General features: G+C 36.3%; 1 protein-coding gene across 1 annotated transcript in view; it reads right to left on the reverse strand.

The window, feature by feature from the left end:
* Nucleotides 1–25,123, reverse strand: part of LOC148945789 (uncharacterized) — a 62,807-nt gene extending 37,684 nt beyond the window's left edge. The window contains exon 1 of the mRNA XM_089098077.1: nucleotides 24,892–25,123. The gene's annotated coding sequence lies outside the window, so the exon portion shown is untranslated. The remainder of the gene's footprint in view (nucleotides 1–24,891) is intronic.
* Between the last annotated feature and the right edge of the window lie 1,152 nt (nucleotides 25,124–26,275).

The raw sequence follows: 26,275 nt of genomic DNA on the forward strand, positions 1-26,275 counted from the left end.
AATTTCACTGTCTATTACAACATCAGTTTTACAAAGGTAACAGTAGCATGGTACCGGAAGCACTAGCAAGAAGATACCCCTCTTCATCTTCATCCGGAGATCTCAGTCTCGCATATCCACCATTTGCACAATGGAATTTTTTTGGTACTCCAAAGAAATTTAATTCCTTACTGTCAAGACAATGCACGCATACGTTTCCGATAGTGCTAACACTTGTACTTATTTCATAGTCTAAATACTTCTCCTTGTCAGCGTTCAATGCTACAATAACACTATCATGTGAACACACTTTCTTAAAATGCTTCATCTTCACTTTTTTATAGATATTAGTTATGTGTTTATCGTCACTTCGTAAAAAATACTGATTTAATACATGCAGTAAACTAGGTAGTGTCGATAACCGACCATAGAGTACCAGTGGGAAAGCCGCATCGTGTCTCTGAGCTAGCATAGAGTACAATTGTTAGAGCCGTAAGCATATTTCATGTCATTTTAAGATACATAACCAAAAAGTTGAAAAATTTCACAAAAGTTATTTTTTCTAATAGTAAAAGTTACGACTAGAATTTCTATATCATTCTCATTTTGAATTTGGAGAATATTAAATGTGATTTTTTTTGTTTTAAGTATGTTACATGTCATTCTAAGAGATGTAAAAAAAGTTGAAAAAATATATCATGTAAAAAAAATAATAAAAAAGTTAAAAAAAAACTTCAAAAAAAGTATAAAAAATGAGGGGGACCAAAAAGTTGGGGGGAGGGGACTCCCTTGGAGTTTGGGGATAGGGAACCTTTGGGGGTTGAGGTCCCTGGTGGTTAGGGTCATTGGTGCTTATGATCCTTGACGGTTCGTACTCATAAACACCTCACTACTTGATTTGTAAGGATTTCTAAGGGCTGTTCTGAATTTCATTATTAAAATTCTTTTCTTGCCATCTACATCTCTCCTAGTATCAACTTTTTAGTATACTATAACGTTAGACTCTATTTTAAATTGACAACACTGATCAAACGCCACTTGTGTGTTATACAGAACACATCGAAGAAGTAAAGCTAGGTCAAGTCATTTTATGATTGTTAAGCATTTTCATAGGTTGATGGTATTCCAAATTTATAATAAATAAACTATGAGTTAACAAGCCCGAGGGGTTACCTTAACTGATAATCAGTTTACCCCTTTTTTACCACCTTCATACAATCCGATCACTAATTAGGATCATTCACATCCCTATTATTCAATCAAAAATTAATATCGTTCATAGAGTCTAATTCGCAAATGCAAATAGATTGACAACACTGTTCAAACGCCACTTGTGTATTATACAGAACACATCGAAGAAGTAAAGCTAGGTCAAGCCACAAGACCATTTTATCATTGTTAACAATTTTCAGATAAATGGTATTCCAAATCTATATAAATAAGCTATGAGTTAACAAGCGCGAGAGGTTACCTTAACTGATAATAAGTTTAACCCTTTTTTTACCACCTTCATACAATCTGATCACTAATTAGGATCATTCACATCCCTATTATTCAATCAAAAATTAATATCTTTCATAGAGTCCAATTCGCAAATGCTATACCCTTTTTTCACAAATAGAGTTAGCTTTTACGCAAAATGATTTAACACCATATGCCAATCAATTCTAGACACGATGCATTCTTAATCAAACCCGATGATATGCCTTTAAGCAAGAGGTTATCAAACTCTTTGACAGGTTCTACTCGCTCTCTTTGAAAAGGTGTAGAGCGGTCAGCAAATAGCACAGTAAGGAACATAGTCAGCAAATAGCACATTAAGGAACATAAGAGTCAGCAAATCCATACTTAGCATACTACTGGTATGACCTCCTCTCACTGTAAAAGTCTAAAACCTACTGTGTCATTGGCACTTTACTGAAAACTATATGCGTTTCGTGTATAATGATATTAATTGTTGAAAGATCCATCAGTTCAAAAATTTATTTCACTGTAATTGTATTTTTATTTTCAATGCTGTAAGAACTAGAAAAGAAATATTTGTAATATAATTCGTTTTCAGTTAAGCGCCAATGACGCAGTTGGCTTTTGGTTTTTACTTAAAGTTAGGAAAGGAGGAAGTATCCAAACGCTTGTTTGTAGTGAAACTATATTCGTCTTCAACAACTTTAAAAAGAGCTAATAAATTAAACTAAATATTTGATGTATAATGATATTAATTGCTGAAAGCTCATCAGTTCAAAATGTTACTATAATTTTAATGTTTATTTTCAATATTGAGTACAAAAGAAAATATTTGTCATAAAATTGGTTTTCAGTAAAGTGCCAATGACGCAGTAGGTTTTAGACTTTTAAAAGTGAGAGAAGAAGGTCATACCTGAACTCTTGTTTGTGGTGATTTTTGTTCGTTTCAAGTTTGATTTGCATATTCAATTCTAGTTTCACTCGTTTTAAGATTTATTTATTAATTTACCTATAGTAATTACCTATTGTATGTTTGTTTGCATTGATTGTTTATTTAATTTCTGTTCGTTTTAAGTTTCATTTGTGCTTCAATAGGAAAATATTTTTTTCGTCTTAACGTTGATTTTCAAGTTCAATAAATGATTCACTCGCTTTAAAAATTAATTCTTTTATTTATATAATTACTTGTTGTATGCTTTTCCTATGATTGTTTATTTAATTTCTGTTCGTTTTGGGTTTCATTCATTCTTTAATAGTAATTTCTGGTTATTTTGAGTTTGAATTTTGAATGGTATTTGTATCTGCTGAGTTTAAGTTTAAAATGGCCTTTACTTTTCTTTGAAAAATTTATTTTAGGAAAGTTTTTTTTAATTAATTTTTGTTCGTTTTTGATTGCAAAAATTTCAAGTTTTTAAAAATTCCTTATTTCAAAGTAAAACTTAAAAAGAAAAAATTAAATATTCCTCAAAATATAAATAGTGGTATCAAAATAACAATATCAAGTTTGAAAAATGGGTTTGTGTTAGCCTTGGTTTTTATTATCTTATGTTTGAACTATTTTTAAAAAAATTGTTATCACAAAATTTTTATCGGATGGGTTTGGGGAAAAAGAGGCGAGGGGGGACTAGATTAAGCTTCGGTCTCCTTTGACTCTGCAAAAGTGAACTAGAAGTTTCTATTTTCAATCAAATTAGCTCTCTCTGAAGTGTATACGAGTATCCCTTATATAAGAACCATATGTATCCCCAGAGTATAATTTACAACGCCTGTCCCTGGGCCCTGGGGGTTTTGTCGACCCTGGAGTTTTAATATATGATGGTTGAACTATTTTTAACAAAATGGTCTGAAATTTTTATCGGATGGGTTCATCCATCCGATACACCCAAAGGCGTGGAAGGTGGGAGGGACTAGTTGCCCTCCGATCTATTTTCACACTGAGAAAATGAACTACAACTTTAAAATTTCCATTCAAATGAACCCTCTCTGAAGTTTATACGAGCATACCTTCCATAAGAACCAAATATGCCCCCAGAACAATACTTACAACACCTGGCCCGCCCCTGGAGGGGGGGGGGGGGAGAGTCGACACAGGAGTTTTTCGTATCTGATCTTTGAACTATTTTTAACGAAATGGCCATACGTAAAAGAGTTTTTTTTAAATGATCATTGAACTATTTTTAACAAAATGGCTACCTCAAATTTTTTTCGGATGTATTTTGGGGAAAAGGGCTTGGGTGGGGGGTAGTTGTCCACCTATCACTGTTGAATCTTAACAAGGGCACTAGAACTCTCGATTTCCAATCGAATGAGCCCTATTTGAAATGCATACGACGACCCCTTCTATATGAGGTGCCTCTGGGAAACAAATAAATGGAATGTGGGGGAAGGCTATCTGCCCTCCAATCACTTTTGACTCTTAAAAGTAAGGTACTACTTTCAATCTCCATTAAATGATCCCTCTAGGAAATTTATACGAGCATCCCTCTCATAACAACCATATATGCCCCTAGGGCATAACTTATAACGTCTACCTCTGGGTTCTGGGGGGCTGTGTCGACACCGGAGTTTTTTGTTATCAGGACTTTGAACTATTTTAACAAAATGTCGATCTCAAAATTTTTCGGTCTCCTTTGACTTTGTAAAAGTGAACTAGAACTTTCTATTTTCAATCAAATGAGCTCTCTCTGACGTTTATACGAGTATCCCTTCTATAAGAACCATATATGTCCCCAGAGTATAACTTACAACGCCTGTCCCTGGGGGGCTTATACGAGCACTCTAGGAAGTTTATATGATCATCCCTTCCATAACAACCATATATGCCCCCAGGGCATAACTTACAACGCCTATCCCCGGGCCCTGGGGGGCTGTGTCGACACCGGAATTTTTTGTTATCAGAACTTTGAACTATTTTTAACAAAATGTCGATCACAAAATTTTTATCTAATGCATTTAGGGCATGGAAGAGGGGGGGGGGGCTAGTTGCCCTCCGATCTCTTTTGATTCTTAATAAGTTAACAAGAACTTTCAATTTTCGAAAAAATGAGCCCTCTCCGAAGTTTATACAAGTATCCCTTCCATAAGAACTATATATGCCCCAAGAGCATTGCTCATAACGCCTGCCTCCAGGCCCTGGCGGGTTCCGTCGACACCGGGATTTTTCTAATCTGACCTTAGAACTAATTTTAATGAAATGGCTATTATAAAAATTTTATCGGATGGGCTTGGGGAAAAAAGGGAGTGTGGGGGGGTAGTTGCCCTCGGATATCTTTTGACTCTAAAAAATTGAAATATAATTTTCAATTTCCAATCAAATGAGCTTCCTCTGAAGTTTATACGAGCCTCCCTTTCATTAGAACCATATACGCCCACAGGACAACACTTACAACGCCTATCCCCCGGGCCCAGGGGGGAGTTTTGGTTATCTAATTTTTGAATAATTTCCAAAACACTGGCTATCACAAAATTTGTAGCGGACATTTTGGGGGAAAAGAACGTGGGGGGGGGGGCTAGTTTAACTCTCTTGACTCTTAAAAAGTGAACTAGAACTTTCAATTTCTAATCAAATGAGCCCTCTCTGAAGTTTATACAAGCACCCCATTCATAAGAACCATACATGCCCTTAGGGCATAACTTAGAACCCCTTCCCTTGTGCCCTGGGGGGTTGTATTAACACCAGATTTTTTCTTATCCGACCTTTGAACTATTTTTAACAAAATGTCTCTCAAAATGTTCATCAGACGGGTTTTGAAAAAGAAGGTGTATGGGGGGGGGGCGGGCTAGCTGACCTCGGATCTCTTTTGACTATTAAAAAGTGAGCTCGAACTTTAATATCCAATCAAATGAGCTCTCTCTGAAGTTTATACGAGCATTCCTTTCATAAGAACCATATATGCCCCAGGGCATAACTTGCAACGCCTGCAGCTGGGCCCTGGGAGGTTGTGACGACACCTGAATTTTTGTTATCTGACTTTTGAGCAATTTTTAACTTAATGGCTATCTCAAATTTTTTATTGGATGCATTTGAGGAAAAAGGGGGTGGGGGGGCTAGTTGCCCTCCAATCTCTTTTGACACTAAAAAACTGAACTAGAACTTTCAATTTCCAATCAAATGAGCCATCTCTGAATTTTTACGAGCATCCCTTCAATAAGAAACATATATTTCCCCAGGGAATAACTTACAACACCTGCCCTCGGGCCCTGGGGGGCTGTGTTGGCCCCTGAGTTTTCGTTATATGGTCTTTGAACTATTTAAAAAAAACTATCTCTAGGTTCTTATCGGATGGGTTTGAGGAAAAAAGGGCGTGAAGGGGGGGGGGGGGAAGGGTAGGTACCCTCCAATCTCTTTTGACTCTTAAAAAAGTGAACTAGAACTTTCGATTTCCAATCAAATGAACCCTCTTTGAAGTTAACATGAGCATCCCTTCAATAAGACCCATATATACCCCTAAGGCATAACTTACAACGCCTGCCCCTGGGCCCTGGGCGGTTGTGTCGACCAGATTTTTTGTTATATGATCTGTGAACTATTTTTAACAAAATAGCTATCTTAAAATTTTTATTGGATGCATTTGGGAAAAAGGGGTTGGGGGGGGGGCTGGGGTCCCTCCAATATCTTTTGACGCATAAAAAGTGAACTAGAACTTTCAATTTCCAATCAAATAAGCCCTCTCCGAAGTTTATATGAGCATTCCTTCCATAAGAACCATATATGTCCCCAGGGTGTAATTTATAACCCTTGCCCCTGAAGAGTGTGGGGGGAGTGTCCTGCTCAAACATATAACTTCCAGAACTTTCAAGTACGTTGAACAAAATGGATATCTCAAAATGTTGATTGGATGTATTTGGGGAAATAACGGGCGTGGAAGGGGTGTCAGTTGCCTTAGAATCACTCTCGACTATTAAAAAGGGAACTAGCCATTTAAATTTCCAATCGAACGAGGCCTTTCTGAAGTTTCTACGACAACGTTGTCTATGCAAAACCTTATGTGCCCCAAGGGCATAACCACAGTTTATATAATTATCCAGTAAGTTTACCACAGATGATTCCTGGCTCTTCATTCTCGGTGCGAACAAAAAGCTCCTCCCATTTACTTCTGCACTTATTGTCAACTTATTGGTGAGCCGGCCAAGTGGTTTTGTCAGTACTTGTTCCGTAGGTGATTATTCTTTGTCTACCCGTGAAAAGATCTAATGCCGCTTATGTTTATACCAGTTTATACATTCTCTGGAGCAATCGCACCTCGGTCCGGGTTTTTATAATGGGTGAGATAGGGAAAGATCATACTGCTAATTGTATAAACTGTGGGCATAACTTACAACCCTTGCCCTGAGGGCTGTGGGGGAGTTGTCATCCTCAAAGACCTAATTTCCAGAAATTAAAACTACGTTTAGTGAAATGGCTATCTCAAAATTTGGATAGCATGTGTTTGGGGAAAAGGTGGGCGTGAGAGGGGGGTTAGTTGCCCTCTAATCACATTCGACTATTAAAAAGGGCACTAGCCCTTTGAATTTCCAATCAAATGAGCCTTTTTTGAAGTTTCTACGACAATGCCTTCTATAAAAACCTTCCATTGACCCAGGGCATAACTTAAAACCCTTGTCCCGAGTGGTTTGGGGGAGTGTCCTCCTCAAAAACATATTTTCTATCTGGAAATCAACTACGCTGAACAAAATGCCTATCTCAAAATTGTGATTGGATGTGTTTGGGGGAATGCTGGGCGTGGGTGGAGGGAGGCTAGGTTTCATATAATTCCGTTCGACTGTTAACCGGGACACGAGTTATTTCCACTTTCAATCGACTGACCCTGTTTCTAATTTCCTCTAACATCACCTTCTATGAAAACCTGATATGCCTCCAGAACATAACTTTAATCTCGTGTCGTGAGGGCTGTGGGGGACTGTTCTCCTTAGAAATACATTTTCTAGCGTAAAATCAGTTACACTGAATAAAAGAGTTATCTCAAAATGGTGATTGGATGTGTTTGAGGGAATAATGGGTGTGGGAGGGCTAGTTGCCCTCCAATCTCTTTTGGCTCTAAAAAACTGAACTAGAACTTTCAATTTCCAATCAAATGAGACCAAGTTTTTACGAGTATCCCTTCAATAAGAACCATATATTACCGCAAGGTATAACTTACAACGCCTCCCTCGGGCCCTGGGAGGCTGTGTCGACCCCGGAGTTTTCGTTATATGGTCTTTGAACTATTTTAAAAAAGGCTATCTCAAAGTTCTTATCGGATGGGTTTGAGGAAAATAAGGGCTTGGAGGGGGGGGGCTTCGTTCCCTCCAATCTCTTTTGACTCTTAAAAAGTGAACTAATGCTTTCAATTTCCAATCAAATTACCCCTTCTTGAATTTAATACGAGTATCCCTTCCATAAGACCCATATATGCCCCTAGGGCATAACTTACAACGCCTACCCCCGGACCCTTGGGGGTCTTGTCGACACTGGAATTTTTGTTATATGATCTTTGAACTATTTTCAACAAAATAGCTATCTCAAAATTTTTATCGAATGCATTTGAGAATAAAGGGTGGGGGGGGGAGGCTTTTTACCCTCCGATATCTTTTGACTCTTAAAAAGTGAACTAGAGCTTTCAATTTCCAATCAAACGAACCGTCTCTGAAGTTTATACGAGCATTCCTTCCACAAGAACCATATATGCCCCCAGGGCATAACTTACAATCCTTACCCTGAAGACTGTGGGGGGAGTGTCCTGCTCAAAGATATAATTTCCAGAACATTCAACTACGTTGAACAAAATGGCTATCTTTGATGTGTTTGGGGAAATAGTGGGCAGGGAAGGGGTGCTAGTTGCCTTCCAATCACTTTCAACTATTAAAAAGAGAACTAGCATTTTAAATTTCCAATCGAATGAGCCCTTTTTGAAGTTTCTACGACAACGCTTTCTATCTATAAAAACCTTATATGCCCCCAAGGCATAAATTACAAGCCTTGTCCTGAGGGTTGTGGGGGGAGATTGTTATCCTCAAAGACCTAATTTCCAGAATTTTCAACTATGTTGAACAAAATGTCCATCTCAAAATTTTGATTGGATGTGTTTGGGGAAAAGGTGGGCGTGAGAGGGGGGTTACTTTCCTTCCAATCACTTTTGACTATTAAAAAGGGCACTAGCCCTTTGAATTTTCACTCAAATAAGTCTTTTTTGAAGTTTCTACGACAAAGCTTTCTATAAGAACCTTATATGCCCCCAGGGCACAACTTACAACCCTTGCCCTGGGGGCTGTGGGGGACTGCCCTCCTCAAAAATTATACAACACCTGCCCTCGAGCCCTGGGAGGCTGTTTCGACCCCGGAGTTTTCGTTATATGGTCTTTGAACTATTTAAAAAAAAGCTATCTCAAAGTTCTTATCGGATGGGTTTGAGCAAAAAGGGAATGGAGGGGGGGAGGGTGGGCTAGGTGCCCTCCAATCTTTTTTTACTCTTAAAAAGTGAAGTAAAACTTTCAATTTCCAATCAAATGAACCCTCTTTGAAGTTAATACGAGCATCCCTTCCACAAGACCAATATATGCCCCCAGGGCATAACTTACAGTGCCTGCCCCCGGGCCCTGGGGGGTTGTATCGACACCGGAATTTTTGTTTTATAATCTTTGAACTTTTTTTTAACAAAATAGCTATCTTAAATATTTTATTGGATGCATTTGGGAAAAAAGGGTTGGGGGGAGATGGATACCCTCTAATATCTTTTGACGCTTAAAAAGTGAACTACAACTTTCAATTTCCAATCAAATGAGCCCTCTCTGAAGTTGATACAAGCATTCCTTTCACAAGAACCATATATGCCCCCGGGGCACGACTAATAACCTTTGCCCCTGAAGACTGTGGGGGGAGTGTCCTGCTCAAAAACATATTTTCTATCTGGAAATCAACTACGCTGAACAAAATAGCTATCACAAAATTTTGATTGGATGTGTTTGGGGGAATGATGATCGTGGGGGGGGGGGGATAGTTGCCCTCCAATCACTTTCGACTATTAAAAAGAGTCCTTTGAATTTCCAATAAAATGAGTTCTTTTTGCAGTTTCTACGACAACGCTTTCTATAAAAACCTTATATGCCCCCGGGGCATAACTTACAACCCTTGCCCTGAGGGTTGTGGGGGACTGTCCTCCTCAAAAATATATTTTCTATCTGGAAAACAACTACGCTGAACAAAATGGCTATCTAAAATTTTGATTGGATGGGTTTGGGAGAATGATGGGCGTGGGGGGGGGTCTAGTTGCCCTCCAATCACTTTTGACCCTTAAAACGGGCACTAGAATTCTCGATTTCAAATTGGATGAGCCCCCTTTGAACTCTCTACGACGACCCCTTCCATATGAAGTGCCTCTGGGGAAAAAAATAATAAATAATGATAATAAAACATTAGGGTCGTATGGCCTTTACTATAGGCAACGCTATAGCGTTGCCTCTGATAAAAATGGTCCCAATAAGGTTCCTTGAGGAATTCTACAATATATAGGGAGGGGGTTAGAGAAAATATTTTTGTATTTTACAACTTGAGATCTATTTCAAAGAAACGATATAACAATATTTACTAACAGAGGATCAAGTTCAAAGTTAACCAATAATGAACAAATTAGGGTTGTTTAGTCAACCAGGTCAAAAGCTTTTTGGAAATCAATTAAGACAAGGGTTGTGTAGTCAACCAGGTCAAAAGCTTTTTGGAAATCAACTAAGACAAGCTTCAGCCAAACATTTGGTTTCTCAAGGTTACTTACGATGGTATGTATTAAGTGCACAAGGTAATGGATGGTGGAAGTTTTCCTTAAATTACCAAACTGTTGGAGGTAAATGCGTGGACAAATTTTAACTCTAAGCCAGTCACAGAGGAAACCCTCATAAAGTTTCGAAAAAACTGAAGTGAGTGTAATGGGGTGAATATTGGCGAAAGTCAGACTAGTGCATTTTTTTGGGAAAGGTGTTATAAAACCTTGTTTCCAGCAACTTGGGAATTTACTAAGTTTTGTGATGTGGTTGAAAATATTTGATAAAGGCTCAGCAATTTTGTCTGAAAAGGCTTTAATTAAGTCAACAGGGATGTCCAAGGGACAAATACTTGATTTTCTAAGCTTTAGGATATTATTTACAACATTAGAGGGAGAAACAAAGGGAAAGGAGGTATTGGGAGGAATAGCTGGACTTGAGCCAGTGAAAGCGGGAAGACTTTAAACGATGGAAGCAAGGTACAAGTTAAAATCGTTGGCAGTCTTATTAGGGGGTTCAGGGAGATTAAAATTAATTTCAGAAGGACATTTTCCGCATATGTCTTTAATTTTTCTGTACCATTGCTTGGGCTTGTTAGAATATAGATCTTTGACTTTACTATTATAATAATTGGAAGCTGCTTTTCTTAATTTTTTCTTTAGGAACTTCCTTAGACTAATAGCCTCAGTAATACGACCTGGCTTGAAAAAATTGATTTTTTTTTTTGTTATAAGTTTTTTAAAAGACTCAGTAACATAAGGCTTATCTGTAGAATACATTTTAATTTTTTTTTCTATCAGGAAAGTGGGATTCACAATTACCCTTCAATAAATTTTGGAGGGACAAAGCCATGCAGTCAACGTCATTTGTTTGATACACATTGGACCAATTTTTAAGTAGTAATCCAGGAGCCAAAATCTTATAGTCCTAAGTCAATAAGAGGTCTATAAGCGGTTTGAGTTATAGAAAACGACTGTTTAACTTTAGCCAGGGGAGATAGGAGAAGGCAAAAGTGGTAACTACCCCCTAGAGGGGGCAGAGTGGAGACGGGTTTCTAAAACTTCGAAAGATTGGTGCAGATTAAATCAAGAGTAGTATTGTCTTTTGTAGCTGGGACCTTAATGACCTGTTTTAAATTAAATGCATTACATATAGAATCAAGTTTTATATCATTTGCATCACCCATTAGGAAAATTCCTGCAATTGGGTATTTTGATAGTACAAAGTCAGCACTTGCATGTAATTTTTCTATAAAATTTATTTTGTTAGTGGATCTCTGATTAGGGGAGTAAGAAAAACAACACAGGACAACTAAATTGAAAGGACGCGGCAAGACTTTAGGTCGAACACACACCCACATAATCCTAAGGGAACAAGACACGGAATTGAGATTTCACTTGGGTACAAGACATTACTATAGTATTTTGATAGTAGAAAGTCAGCACTTGCATGTAATTTTTTGATAAAATTTATTTTGTCAGCGGATCTCCGATTAGGGGAGTAATAAAAACAACACAGGACAATTAAATTTAAAGGACGCGGCAAGACTTTAGGTTGAACACACACCCACATAATCTCATCAAAGGGAACAAGACACAAAATTGAGATTTCACTTGGGTACAAGTCATTACGGACAAGGAACAGAATTCCGTAACCTTTCTTACCCAGAGGGTGGTTTTCTGGTCCGAGTTTAATGAATTGTGAAAAATTGTTAATTTTTAACTTGTGCAAATTTTGAGCTTGCACTTCAGTACTAGCAATTACATCTGATCTATATGTATAGAAAGGATGTCTAATTCATTAACTTTTTCAATGTTAAGGCGTTCAGCGTTGCTCAACAAAAGTGTGGGGAATTGAAAGCGACTTGTGAAGGTACCGTGTTTACACTTTACTTTTTTTTATATCACATATGAGGTCAGGAGTTCTAGGTGAATTCTTGTCAGGGGCTAAGCTTGGGTAGTCAGAATGATGGACTGGGGGATCATATCCTTTTTTCAAATGCAATGACATTTAATTGAATAGGTACTAGCGGAGACTCTAAACAGTAGTAACCAAGTAGCGGCTGAGTTTGGGGTGAACTGGAGGAATCAAGAGAGATGACGTTATTTTTGCAGGGGTATGGTAAAAAGAGTCCACGTTAAGTGGGTACGCAAGGTGGTTGGGAAGGATAGATGGAAGGGTAGAAAATTGTTGAAAAGCAGCTGGAAGGGTGGGTGGGTTTATCTTTGAAAAAGAAGGAAAGGGGTATGAAAGTGGATATGGAGGCGGGGATATCCTTTGGATAGGTACTTGATTGGAAAGGACTGGATGGCTCGAGGGCTTTCTTGTGTGTGAGCAATGGTCTAAAAAATATTTAGTAGGATTAGCAGAATTTAGGTGGCCTCTGGGCAGCCCAGTTTTGTGGAACCTACTACGACTCTTAATGGGCAATTTGATGAGGTTTTGCACATCCAAAGCATCTTCTATTTGAAAATTGTTTACAGACATCAACCTGGGGGTATTTACACAGATTATTTGTACAACGGCTAAAAACATAAAACTTACAAATGTGTAGATATTTGCAATTAATAGACATGCACCTACTGTCTGAAAATCTAAAGCACACATTAGGTTGATTGCACTTATGATCACTGAACTCATTTTTTTAAATATATGATTGCATTGGGTGAGAATTTCCGCTTGTAAGTTCGACTACATTGTCAATTTTCAAAGATGTGTCATTACCACTGGATTTCAAGAATAAATTATCTTCAATTAAAACAAGGTCAGTAGGATTAGTTTGCGTAACCTTTTAATCCCTTGAGAAAGTTTTGACGAAGGAAGCTCACTAGCACTTGCTTGATTCCATATAGTGATGTTTTCTGGTTCAAAGGGTTTTACAGTTTTTACGCAACTTGAAGAATTTTGATCATGCATATTTGGAGCAAAAGTATCAGCTAAAGGAGGAACACTGGGCAGTGTAGGGGATTTTAATGCATGTATAGCATCAACAATTGCTAGCTGAAAACCGACTTTTGACATTTTGATTTCATTGTCCTTCAAAAGATCACTTTTCTGGTGCTTGTAAAAATCAGACAAACTATCATAAAGAAATTCAAGACTAATAATCCGTTTCTGAGATTGACGATTTCTGAGTCGTTTTTTAGGCAATCTTCATAGGTATGGGGCTTGAAGACACTAGCCGTTTCTGCATTGCGTGTCGATTCACCTTTACTGGAACAAGAGATATGGGGGGGGGGTAATTTGGGATTGATAGGTGGTCATTTTTGCAGAATCAATCAATCCATCAGAACTATTGTTGACATTACTCAAAACACAAGGTACAGTAGGGGATTTTGTAATACCACTTTGAACAATCAGTTCAAGTTGATTTTTGTTGGAGATAGTTGAATTTTCTTCATTTAAATGAAACGGATTTTACAGCCTCAATTGGTTGGACCACTTCTGGTTGATTATTGATGGTATTAATCTTGTCATTTTCAACCATTGACGCTCAGCATTGAACGCATAACCAATTAGGGTTTTTAAAGCGATTACTTTTTTTATGCCTGCACAAGCAGGGTGCAACCAAGCATAGCACTTAGAACACTGGAAAGACCCAGTTCCATCTTTTCTGTAGAATTTGTTACAAGGACGGGACATTCTAGGCTAAGGAACAAATACGAGACAGACCTTGAATTGGAAGCTATATCTTCAACTAGAACCTGGTCGACTAAGCCAGGATTAGCACTGGTACTTGCTAGAGAAAAGTTCACAAGACTGATCTTACACCTTCACTTAAAAATCACAAGCTTCATTTATTTCAAAACAAGACATCTTGACAGGGGTCAAGGTGGCTGCATAACCTTTTGAGGATGCTCATTTGATTGGAAATTGGAATGCCTAGTGCCCCTCTTAAGAATCAAAAGCAGCTAATCACAAATTTGATATAGCTATTTTGTTCAAAATAATCCAGGTCAAAGAACTATGCCTCTAGGGTTGGCAACCCCCCTCTCCCCTTCAATACCTAAGGCAATGGATGTAACTTGTGCAAGTTACCTATTGTTAACATATAAGGATTTTTATTGGAAAAGAGGGCATTAATGTGAAAATTCAAGGAAATATTGAAAGGAGCGCAAAACAGAATCAAAATGTGCTATGTGCTTGCTCTTAGTGGAAAGACAATAACAGGAATATCTAAGAAACAACTGAGGGTATTAGGTTGAAGCTTTCCAGTTACGTTGAAGACAGACTGGAGGGCAACCAGCCCCCTTTCCACTCCTTTCCCTAATAAGGTGCCCCCTCTGCTCAAGGATAGTAAATTATTCAATTTGCCCATTATTTATATACAGCCTTTATCATTAGGAAAAAGGAAAGATATTTGATTTTGGTGTATCCAAAAAGGCCAAGGGTAGAGGTTGGGACTCCTAAGGGCTGTGGGGGGGGGGGGGGGGTTGCATTGCATTTCTGGAGCATAGTTACTAGACCTTTTGACCCAGGCCTTGACCTATATTACCAGGTGATAAAACATATACTAGAAACTAAAAATATACTTCTGACTTCACTTGACTGATCTATTAAAGAGAGCAGTGACCAAAAGGACTAGGGAAAGAACTAAATTATTTCAGTACCAAAGCTAGCAAAAAAACTGTTTGAATCAAGATTTTGAAAAACTCATATCTCTAACATCTTACCTCTGTAAGGTAGTAGGACATTTTACATGGCTGACTTGGCAAGTAGTTTGGTTAGATAAAGTGAAAATCCCATAATGGATCCAGAGCCTTTCTTCTGCTCCCCTTTTTCCCTAAGCAAATGAAACAGACTATTTTAAATCTTGGAAACTGAAAATTTAACAAATGATCTAGAAGGCAGTTATTCCCAATTCAATATTTTAATTTGGTATAACAAAAGTAAAAAAAAAATTTAATGAATATGCCAGAAAAATATTTATATCAAGCTCATAGGGGCAAGAGATGGGTAAATAACCTCTCCAATTGACACACCTTAGAATCAAACTGTGATGACCAGATGTAATTTATGTTGTATAAAAGAGATATCTTCATATTTAAATGCTTAGCTAAAACGAAGCTAAAAAAAACTTTAGATTTTTTAAACTATTTATTCTCCATGAAATTTGCCATGGCTCAATTCTACTGATGTTGCTTGTTTGGTATTCAATTTATTTGATGAAAATATATCATATAACAGGATATTAAGGATGAAATTGTAAATTAAGGGATAATAATTGATTAAGGTAAATGTAGCCTATACATTTTTATGCTCTATTTGTTTCTGGGGCGAAGTTCATTTTGATACCTAAAAGGGGCCCCAAAATGGTAACTTGTTACCTTGTCTAATATTTTTAAGGCTATGATGCGAAGTGATGACTATAAGACTATGATGTAAAAGTCTTAAACTAATCAGATAAAAATTTACTCTTGAATGATCTCTTAAACACCTCTACGATTTTTTAATGCTCAGCTAAAAACAAGGAAAAAAGGAAAAATTTAGTGCTGGCATTGTGAAAATGTAATTTTTTTGCATTGGCAAAAAAATTAACTCTTCAAGGTTTCAAACACATCAGCAATGATGTACTTTTTTATTGTTATTACTTTTTGAGAGATTAAAGATTTATTTTTCCCGTAAATTTCTTATTAAGTAGCCTAATGGTAAAGGTCAAAGGTCAATATGGGAAAGGTCAAGAACTGCGCCTCTTCAGAAGGAGGCATGCTAGAAGAAAAACATAAATACATTTTTAGATTATTCATTTTATGCTCATTTTCATGACTTAGTTTGCATTTTTGACAATTCCTCACCAGTGTCTCTCTGATGCTCTTATGTGGCCCTAGAAGGACAATTACTGTATAAGGTATGCAAGGTTATACAAGAAAACTAACCAAAAAATAATAGAAATTTCACTTCATAACAAACATCAATTTTAGTTTATGAATGAAAACTGACTATAGCAAATGTGGAAATATGATAAAAAAATATACAAAACAAAACAAAATATGGTTCATTGGTACTGGGTGCAAATTATAAAAAATAAGTTTATCAAATTTTTGTTAATCTTTGTATACAGCCTAGGGTTATATGAGGCCATTAGCCAGGGGCAGTGGGTGAATCATCAAAAATGTAAGCCAAACCCTAAAACAGAGCATAGAATTAAATTTCTGAAAATTTATTCTCTTTTTGTTCTAGCATGTCTTCTTCTGAATAAGCCAAATTCTAGATCTCTGCCAAGATATCATCTAAGGTTTTTCAAAGGGCTTAAATTGAGTTTCTGAGTAGATCAAAACAACTATTATATTTGGAAAGGGTATAAAAAAGACATTGAATGATATGTTTACTTAATTATGTTTACTCGAATCAAGCTCCAAGCTATTGGGGTGAGTGGTGGTGTGGTTGAGTGGGTGATGCAGTTCTTAACAGATAGGAAACAGACGGTTAAAGTATTTGGCGAGGATGGAAGGACGTTTTTCTCCTAGGTGGCCGCTGTTGGAAGTGGTGTCCCCCGGGGCACAGTTTTGGGTCCGACTTTATTTAATATATATATATATATAAATGACGTGCCAAAAACCCTAAACAACAAAGTAAGCCTCTACGCTGATGACTCGAAACTTATCGGTAGTGCAGACACAGCGGAGAATATTAAGTCGATCCAACTGGACCTTGATACATTCACTCACTGGACTAATATTTGGAGGCTTGAATTCAACGCATCAAAATGCAAGACTCTCCACCTTGGGAAGAAAAACCCACACACTCAGTACCATATGGATTGTAGGGATGGGTCCCAAAATGCCATTTCCAGCAGCCACGCGGAGAGAGATCTTGGTGTCCAGGTAGACGACGAATTGAAATTTCATATTCATGCACAAGCGACTATTGCGAAGGCTAATCAGACTCTTGGCTTAATCAAAAGAACGTTCACTAGCAGATCTCCAACTGTTATGACCAAGCTATACAAGAGTATAGTTCGACCAAGGCTAGAGTTTGGAATGTGTATCGCATGCCCAATCAATAAGACAGACCAAGCAGCTCTAGAATCAGTCCAGAGGAGGGCAACGAAATGCATTAGAGACCTCTATGATGTCCCTTATCCATCCCGTCTCCGTAAGCTTAGAATACCATCTCTAACATATCGTCGCAAACGAGGCGATGTGATAACAGCATACAAGCTCCTAAATTCTGAGGATACCATTCCTGGCCTTTTCCAACCGGACAATTCAGACAGAACTCGTGGTCATTCTTAAAAGCTTTTCCAGAAACGAGCCAACACCAGACTAAGGAACAAGTTCTTCTCAAATAGAGTTGTCAGCTTGTGGAACTCCCTTAATGAAAAAACAGTAACCTCTACCAGCGTGGATGCGTTCAAGTCATCAGTGGATAGGGAGTGGCTCAACAAACCGTGGTGCACCATTTGGGACGCCACAGATGATGATTAACTATCATCATTGAAGCTGGTGGACACAGGATTCGTCCTATCACTAGCAAGTGCGATTTAAGGTAATTTAAGGTAATTTACAGCTCAGTAATGGAAATATTTCCAAATTTACCACCCATTTTACAATTGAAACTAATGGGAATGCTGGAATGATAAATACCATTCTTGAATCAGCTTGATACAACATTTTTTTCTCACTAGCTAGAAGGTCCACTTATTAGTAGGAACTCATTTTTAAACTTTTGATTACTATGGACTGTTTGAGTTTGATTTAAAATCATCTCTGTATACCATCCACAAGGTGTACTTCAAATCAGAATAACATCAAGCTTGCTATGCATTTTTTTTTTTCTTCAATTTACTACACAGTTTGTTGCTGTCTAGTGCTGATGAGCAAGTAATATTTTTCTCTTTTGTGAATAGTTTGTCAAAATTAACTAAATGTTTTTAAGAGATGCGCAAGAAAGTTTTAATTTTGTAAACTAATGGAAAAATATAGAATATTTAATACAAGGCTATTTCTGATGGTTTGACATGAGAAGAGCTGTTTAAAGCTCCTTTGAATTTCAACTAAAAATGGGGTTACTTTGAATGCATGTTGGGCAATGTTCAAGGTACCCAATATGTGTTCAAAGTTACCATTGTCAAATTTTTTAGCTGTAATTTTGATTTGACAGGACTGGTTCTGGCCTTTTGTGCAGCACGGACAAATTCTTGAATAGCGCCCCTACCCCTTGTCTCTCTATAATTTTCAGACCAAATTTGTATTTATTAATAACATTTTCTATTTATTTTAATAGAAAAAAGATCAGATTTTAAATATGTTTTTCTTATTTTAGCATCTGTAAAATTATTAAGTATCTAGTGTAAATTGGTTGCTTCAAGTTCTTTACTTTGATCTACTTACTTTTTCAAGATCATCAAGGTCTGCAAAGAAGAAGATAATGGTTTTGTTTATTTACCAGCAAATTGCCCCCTTTTTTGAAATGCCTAAAAGTAGCGTTATTTGGGCTGAATTACAAATCTGGAGAAGATCCCTTAAAAAATACAAGATGCAAAACCCTGCCAAACATTCAGTCAAAATAAGGTGTTTCTTAAACTATTGAAGATCCTCTGGGTTGAACTGGCAAAGGATGAAAAATTAAATAAAAAAAAATCTCAATAGGCAGTCAAATGATGAAATTGGTGAGGTAGTTGGTGATTATGTCCAGTGTTGAAAACTCGATAGATACCAAAAAAGCAGTGCTGGTCAATGAAAAAAGTGGTGTTTTTACAGTATCCTTTCTACCAAAACATGGTATAATTTATGGCATATTTTGATATCTGTAATGCAAATATGTTGTCACTAGTTTCAACAAAAAACTTACTTTTTAAAAGCAATTAATTCCTTGCTACTTTTCTAGCAAATGGATACTATTCTTTATTATTTTTTTAAGTGATGGATTTTGCCCTGATATCCGCCCTATATAAAAAGGGAAAAATAGTCCCCAGTGATAAATTCATATCTTTTTCCCACTTTCTGGCTTTCTCACCTGTTCTTCATCACTAATAGCTTGTCCAGACCACCCATTCTCTAGAAAACTGGAAGCGGGATAATCTACTCTTTTCTGTTTTAAACTAGATTAAAAGTTTATTTATCAATCCATTGATTTTGAATTGAAGTTATCAAGTATTTTGCAGTAGGTTGCATAGGTTGCATCAAGACATGGCTAATTGTAGACAGAGAAAAACCAAGAAAGATAGTCCAAGTAATTGAGAGGCAAATGTTTAAATGGCTGGGGCACAGGTAGACTTTCTCCAGAAATACTGTGTATACTGTTGTTTTGTCCCATTTTTCTATTTTTGGATCCTCTGATATGCCACCCTTGAAAAAAAAGAAGACAAATGTGCCAGTCTAGACTTCCAGTCTTCTGTAACATTTCTTTTTTTAAGAAAGTAGACAGTTTGATGCACTCCAAAAGACAAGAATGCTAGATTGAAAAGTTTTTACTGGCTCAACAAATATGCCAAATGACATTCTCAAACCAGATGCTCATTTTTTCCCCTTTTATATTTTATATGCTTTGCACTACAAAAGCAGTTTTTACACATTTTACTTCCTTAAAATATATTTAAAAAAAATTAATGTACAGAATAATAAAATTTGTAGTGATGCTTTCCTACAATTTTCAATTTTTTGAGACAGCATATTATTTCCTTGCTTTAAAAAAATCCTCAGCATGGCTTGGTTTTTTATTTGTCAGCATATTTTTATTCCTTCGCTTCCTCCTTGTCTGCCTAAGTATCCAAGAAATAATTGTTTGAAACTTTATTTCTTGAACCCCCCCCCCCTTCTTTACTGAATCTAGACTCCATCACAGGGACAAACCCAAGTTAAAATGACTGATTGAAATCAAATGTTGAACATATTTGGAGACATGAGAACTAGGCTTGAAAAGATTGCATCTAGCTTCACGTGCACTTAGGCCTACAGGGTTTGTAGTTATGTTAAGGTTATTTTTGTATACCAAAAGTAAATCTTGCAGCTTTTATGGGAGAAATAAGGTATAATGACCCTGAGATGTGGCATTCTCTGAAAAAATAGAAAACAAAATGGCTAGCACAAAGTGTTACTATGATTATGACTAGATTTTAATGACAATTATCATATTAAAGATACTAAATGTTAAAAGGAATCATTTGCATAGGCAGACAAAGGTCACTTGGTATAAGACAGCATGGTCATGCTCATCAAGACCTATATTTGCTGCACTATACAAAATATTTTGATTCACAGCAGTGCTGGCACTTCAGGTTGCTTTACCATTCACTTGAACTACACGTTTAACAAGTCTCAGTTCTAGCTCCCCCCCCCCCCCCATTGTCATGGCTTGACCTTCCTTTTCGCTGACGGTTCAGACCACATTCCGCTTTTAGTCTCAACAAAAGAGTTAGCAAATAAATCCGCTGATGTTTTAATGAAGTAAGATGATTTTGCTGATGTTCTATTGGACTAAGGTGATTTTCCTGATGTTTTATTGAACTAAGATGATTTTGCATGTCAGTTTTGACTTCCTTCAAAAATTAAAAAAAGGCGCTCAGCAATGACATTTGATATTGGCAATGAAAAAAGTATTGTATCAATTTTGAAATGTTTGAAAACATTACTGCTCCAGTTGCAGATTTTAGTGTAAGTCTGTGGCACCAATACACCACTATGGCAGAGTCATCCAAATATTCAAGATTCAAACCTTCAGATAAAGTTACATTCGATGTGAACTGCCATTCCTGGTCCATGTTTGCCTTATTTCATGTGCCAGATGTATAGTACTAAAAGAATTACTGATAACTAGGAACTTTTAGCTTGTAACTAGAGGGGTGAGAAAATAAAGGAAGTCATTTATCTTTTCAGAAAAGCAAAAACAATATAGAATTGGTTTGATGTTCTCATGTGAAGGATCTTTAATAACAAGAGTCCCAATACAACATGTAAGTATCCCACAACTCGAGAATATACCTTGTTGAGTTTTCAAATGAAAGCCAACAGATGGGAGCCAAAGGCAAGAATGTGTTGTTCCACCTGAGTGAAGACTCAGATACATTTATTCCTATATACATCTTGTTATTTTGCACTGTGTTAAAAGTGATTGCAAAAATTTTGTAATAAATCTTCTAGACTCTTAGTTTTTTTTACAATTATGACTTGTAACCAGGGCATATTAACAACAGCTAAATTTAATAACTATAACATAATGTTATTTTCTTCAAAAAACCTCTTGATTAAGTGATTTATTCCCATTGGTGGTACAATCTCCAATCTAGTTCTATATGGGAACACCTGTCTTTTTAACATTGTCTGTCCCTCCAACCAACTGATTGAAAATAACAGATAAATATCCAAGATTACACTCTAACAGAGGAAGTAAATCTAACAGTAAATCCATTATGACTTACAGAAACTGACACAGAGTTGTTTGGCTATAGACTGCTCTATTGTCAAGACTATATCCACAGAGAAAAGGTTAGTTTTTAGGTTGACCAGAAGCTTTTCATGAAAATGAAATGCCAGAGCCTGTTAGGCAATGTTGGTTGCTTTTATTCTAACCAGACTAGCATAGCTCAGCAAATTTGGTCATGGCATACATTTCACAAGCGTCAGCAAATTGTCAGTGACCAAATAGGGTATATAATGTTCAACAAGAAATGGGACAAGCCTTGCTTAAATAGTGGTCTCCTTTTCGGTTTTGGAAAAGGTGATGAACAAGTGACAGAGTCTGAGAGGATGAAGCAATCCATGTATTTTCATTAACCCTTGACTATAAAGGTTAAAGATGGGCTGCCCAATTGAACCACGAAACAGCCTAGGCTACATGAAGGAATAAGGGGGTTTTTAACCTGCTTCCTCTGGACAGCATCTCTGCAACTTTGCATTCACATTTGATCTGAATGAATGATATGCAATAAAAATCAGGAAAAAATTTAAAAAAAAGACAATTTACTAAATTTTGGAATGCATGTTCTGCAGGAAATGAATGTTAGCCTATATTTGAATACATCATTAAGTTCTAAATCAAATAGCATTTTTATATCTTAACCATTGTTCTGTATTCTAAATTCCACACATATTTACAAGAACTTCTTTTACTGTATACTGTTCAGTCTATTGGGCTGTAAAAGTGGAAAGGGAATGCCCAGAAGAAGCAAGATAGGATAGCCCGAGAATACTTATTTACTAAATTCTAGTATAGTATTTGCTCTGCTTTTCAGCATATGTACAGCTTTACTATATTAATGGTTGAAAATTACTTTCATTCTGCTGTATATGTAAAATATTTGCTCTTGGAAGCACATTAATTACTAGTTTGAATTTTTGGGAGTTCTGCAATAACCTATTCAGCCATATGTCATTAGAAGTAGAGAGCAAACATTTGCCCCTTTTCCAGTAAGGTGCAATTACTTAGGATAAATTCAGTGTTAAAAGCCATTTTGCAGCATAAATATGCTGATCAAAGTCATTTTGTGATATAATTGCAGTATGAGGTATAATTGGATAAAATTGCAGCATTTCTCTCCAAATTGCAATATTATACTGCAAAATGCAGTATAAGTGGCAACAAAGATTATGTCATAACTTTCTTTGAAAAAAGGTAGTTTGTATTGGTTGATACTAAATAATGTAAGCAAATAAAGCTTAACAAGGCTCCTTACAAATCACTAGCTGAATTAAATACTGAACACAATAAAGATCTTCAGGATTCAAGGACAAATGAAATGAAACCAGGCAAAGCTAAAATGAAGCCAAATAAAGAAAAGGTAACTGAAAAAAATTTACAAGAATCCCTAAATCTAGACTACTCATCTGTCAACATATCAGATAACTTGCCAAAAAAAACAAAGTGATAATTCCAGTGAACTTAGCCGGGATGAAGACCAGAACAGTGAATGTGAGAATGATGACAATTCTGCTTGTAAGAAGGACTTGAGTCTCCCAATCAAACTGTCTGACTTATTTGCTGTGCTCTATGAGAAAGATTTCTTCACTAGACAAGCAGAAGACCTACAAGATGAGGGGATAGGCTAGTGAGGTTCAAATATTTGGAACATGTGATTAATGTTGAATTCAGTTAAAACTGGCACAAGAAAGAGAATGTCAGTGTTGTTGAAAAAAGATAGCCTCTGTTTTGGCTAGACCACTTGTTCAAAAAGGACAAGACCCCTTCCAAATTGCAGGGCACCATGAAGTTATAGTTGTACAAAATACTTTGCAAAGAATAAAAGTTCTAGCCTTCAGTTTTCCTGAATTTTTTTGTAAATTTTTATTAAATCATATTACTGACTTACAAATAAAGTGAATATACCACTTGATGCCTGTTATTATGCTCTTCATGAATAAAATAATTATTTTTGTCAAAAATGAATTTTAGCCTCCCCCCCCTAAATCTACCAATTCAGGGTATATATTTGCACATTAGGGGGGTGAGGGAAAATTTAACCTTACCTCTCATTTCCATCAGAAATAAAATTTACTCCAACCTCTCTAAAGTGCAAATATATACCCTGAATTGGTATAAATAAGGGTAGGGGTAAAATTTATTTCCATCAAAAATGATTATCATATTTGGAAAGAGCATAAAAAAAGGCATTGAGTGGTATATTCAGTTTATTCTGAAGTCAATAAAATGATTTGGTAAAAATTTACCAAATTTTTCAGAAAATCCTTTTTTTAAACATAATTTCATTTTATTTTTTGATTTCTTTCTTTTTTTAATATAAGCAGCATTCACAAGCATGTCTAGCTAGAATCCCATGCCTAGACACATGTCTAGCCAGAATCCAATGTCTAGGCAACAACTGTTCACATGTAACATTTGGTGCTTAGCTAAACTACAAATTTAGTTTCAAATTGTCATTTCTAGCCAATCAACAGAGCTTATGCAGGCAAAACTTTCAAATATTATAATCCCTATTTTTACTGTCACAAGCAAATGGATGAGCTAAGCAAAACAATTGCCTTAGTGTGCTTCATTATTATGTCTGGTGTTGTATACCCTATTTGCCTAAAATGAAAAAAACAATTAATGAGAAAACAAAAATTAAATTTCAGTTTAAAATTATAAACATAGATGATGAAAATAGTGGATCTTGACATATTCTGATTGGCTGTAATCAAAAATCCTAGACTTTGAGTTCTAGAGGCTAGAACTCAATGTCTAGCCTAGCACCTTGTCTAGCATGGCTAGCTAAGTGCCAAATTTTATTTGTGAATGGTCATTGCCTACACATTGGATTCTGGCTAGACATGGGGGTAAAGTTCTACCAAATCATATTATTGAGTTAGGAATAAAGTGAATACACCATTTGATGCTTTTTTTATGCTGATTACAACTATGCTGATTAATAATCATTTCTATTAGAAATGAATTTCAGCCCCCCCCCCTCTCTATATATATACGCCAATTCAGGGTTAGGTATATATAGCCTAGGGGGGGCTGAAATTTGTTTCCAATATAAATGATTATTATATTCATAATCAGTATAAAAAAAAGGCATCAAATGGTGTATTCACTTTAGTCCTAGCCTAACTCTATAATATGGTAGAACTTTACTGATATGGGATTCTAGCCAGACATGCTTGTGAATGCTGCTTTACTCTTACATTAATTCTATGAAAAACAACTGTAAATAAGAGGTTGATCAAACTTACCAACAACATAGCCAAATTTTATGATATTAAGAACAAGAAAAATAATAATTCAGTGGATAAGGTTTAGGCTATATTAACACATAAATCGGATAGATAAAAAACATACCAATAGCATCAGAACTTCATCCTTTTTTTCTTTTTGTTTATTTGACAGCAGGCGGGCTTTTCAGTAGGCCTAATACTATTTAGCCCTTTTCCTTTTGCTTCACTCTGTGGGCTACAGAGCTACTGGCTTGATTACCTCATATTTATTAGATATTTTCAGATATCTTTCAGTAGGTCTTTCTACTCTAGGGGTTCAATTATGAGATGATAGATATCGACTTCAGTGTTTCCACTTCATATTTTTTAAATCTCTAAAAGGACGGTGGAAAATCCCTAGAAATCTCCCATTCTCAATACCTAAATCCCTACAGGTTCCCCCATTTTCTAACTTCTTTCCAAATCCCTAGTAAAGCCTCGTTATGACGACTTTTAATAGCATTTGTTCAAGACGACTTATTTTGCAACTTAGGACCATTTACTTGTACCAAAATATGTTCCTTTGACGTTTAAAACAATGCTTCTTAATTATCGACTAGTTAAGTTCGGTTTTGGTTGATAGATTCCGGTGCCAGATTCCAGATTCTGGACCATATGAAGACATGTTATTTACTTATTTTTCTTTGCCATTATTTTTTTCTTCTTTATTAATACTTTTGCAACACCCCCATTGGATGGATTCGCATGAATGATATCCAAATGGTCGCTTTTTCAAGCATTATTTTTGCTTTGACTTGTTTTCATATGGACTTGTGTTTATGTTAATAAAAATGTTTGAAAAAAAAGAAAAAGATATCAGTCAACAGATCTGTCAAAATATGACAAAAACATGAACTTTAAGGATAGAAAGTTGCTTGACATGTACTTTGAGTAATACAGAAAAGATAAAAAATAAAACAATACTTAGGAATTGTTCACATTCGTGTAGTAAGGTGCAATAAGGCGTCGTAAGGCGTATAGGGTGTAGTAAGACGAGTAAGAGAAATAGATTTGAATTCTTTTTCTGTTACAGATGACCAATTAAAATGCTTAATTGGTTGAGTCAGCACATGGACATGGTGGTCAAAACAAATCAATAATTATTTTATATGGTTATTTTTGGTAATTTGGGCTGTAAGGTCACACTAGTTATTACACCAATGTGAACAATCCGTTAGTTGCCTCAGAATCCAGTTATATTGATTAAAAAAAAAATCTATTTTTAGTCAGAATCAGATTCAACACCTTCATCCTTGTTTCCGATGGTAGCTGTAGCCTTGACTCTTTTCATATACAGCAGTAGCTGCTCGTCTCCGCGAATGCATGTGGCACTTTCTTGGGCCCGCTTCATGCCGTATTTTGTTTTCAGAATTCTGCGTAACGTTTCCGTTTTAAGCAAGTTCCGTCTGTCTGTCTTTATGATTTTTACTGCACTAAAAAACCTTTCGACGACAACGTTGGACAAAGGA

This window comes from Artemia sp. Qi Xiang Cuo, chromosome 12, assembly GCF_049724085.1.
Source record: "Artemia sp. Qi Xiang Cuo chromosome 12, ASM4972408v1, whole genome shotgun sequence".
NCBI classification, from domain to species: Eukaryota; Metazoa; Arthropoda; class Branchiopoda; order Anostraca; family Artemiidae; genus Artemia; species Artemia sp. Qi Xiang Cuo.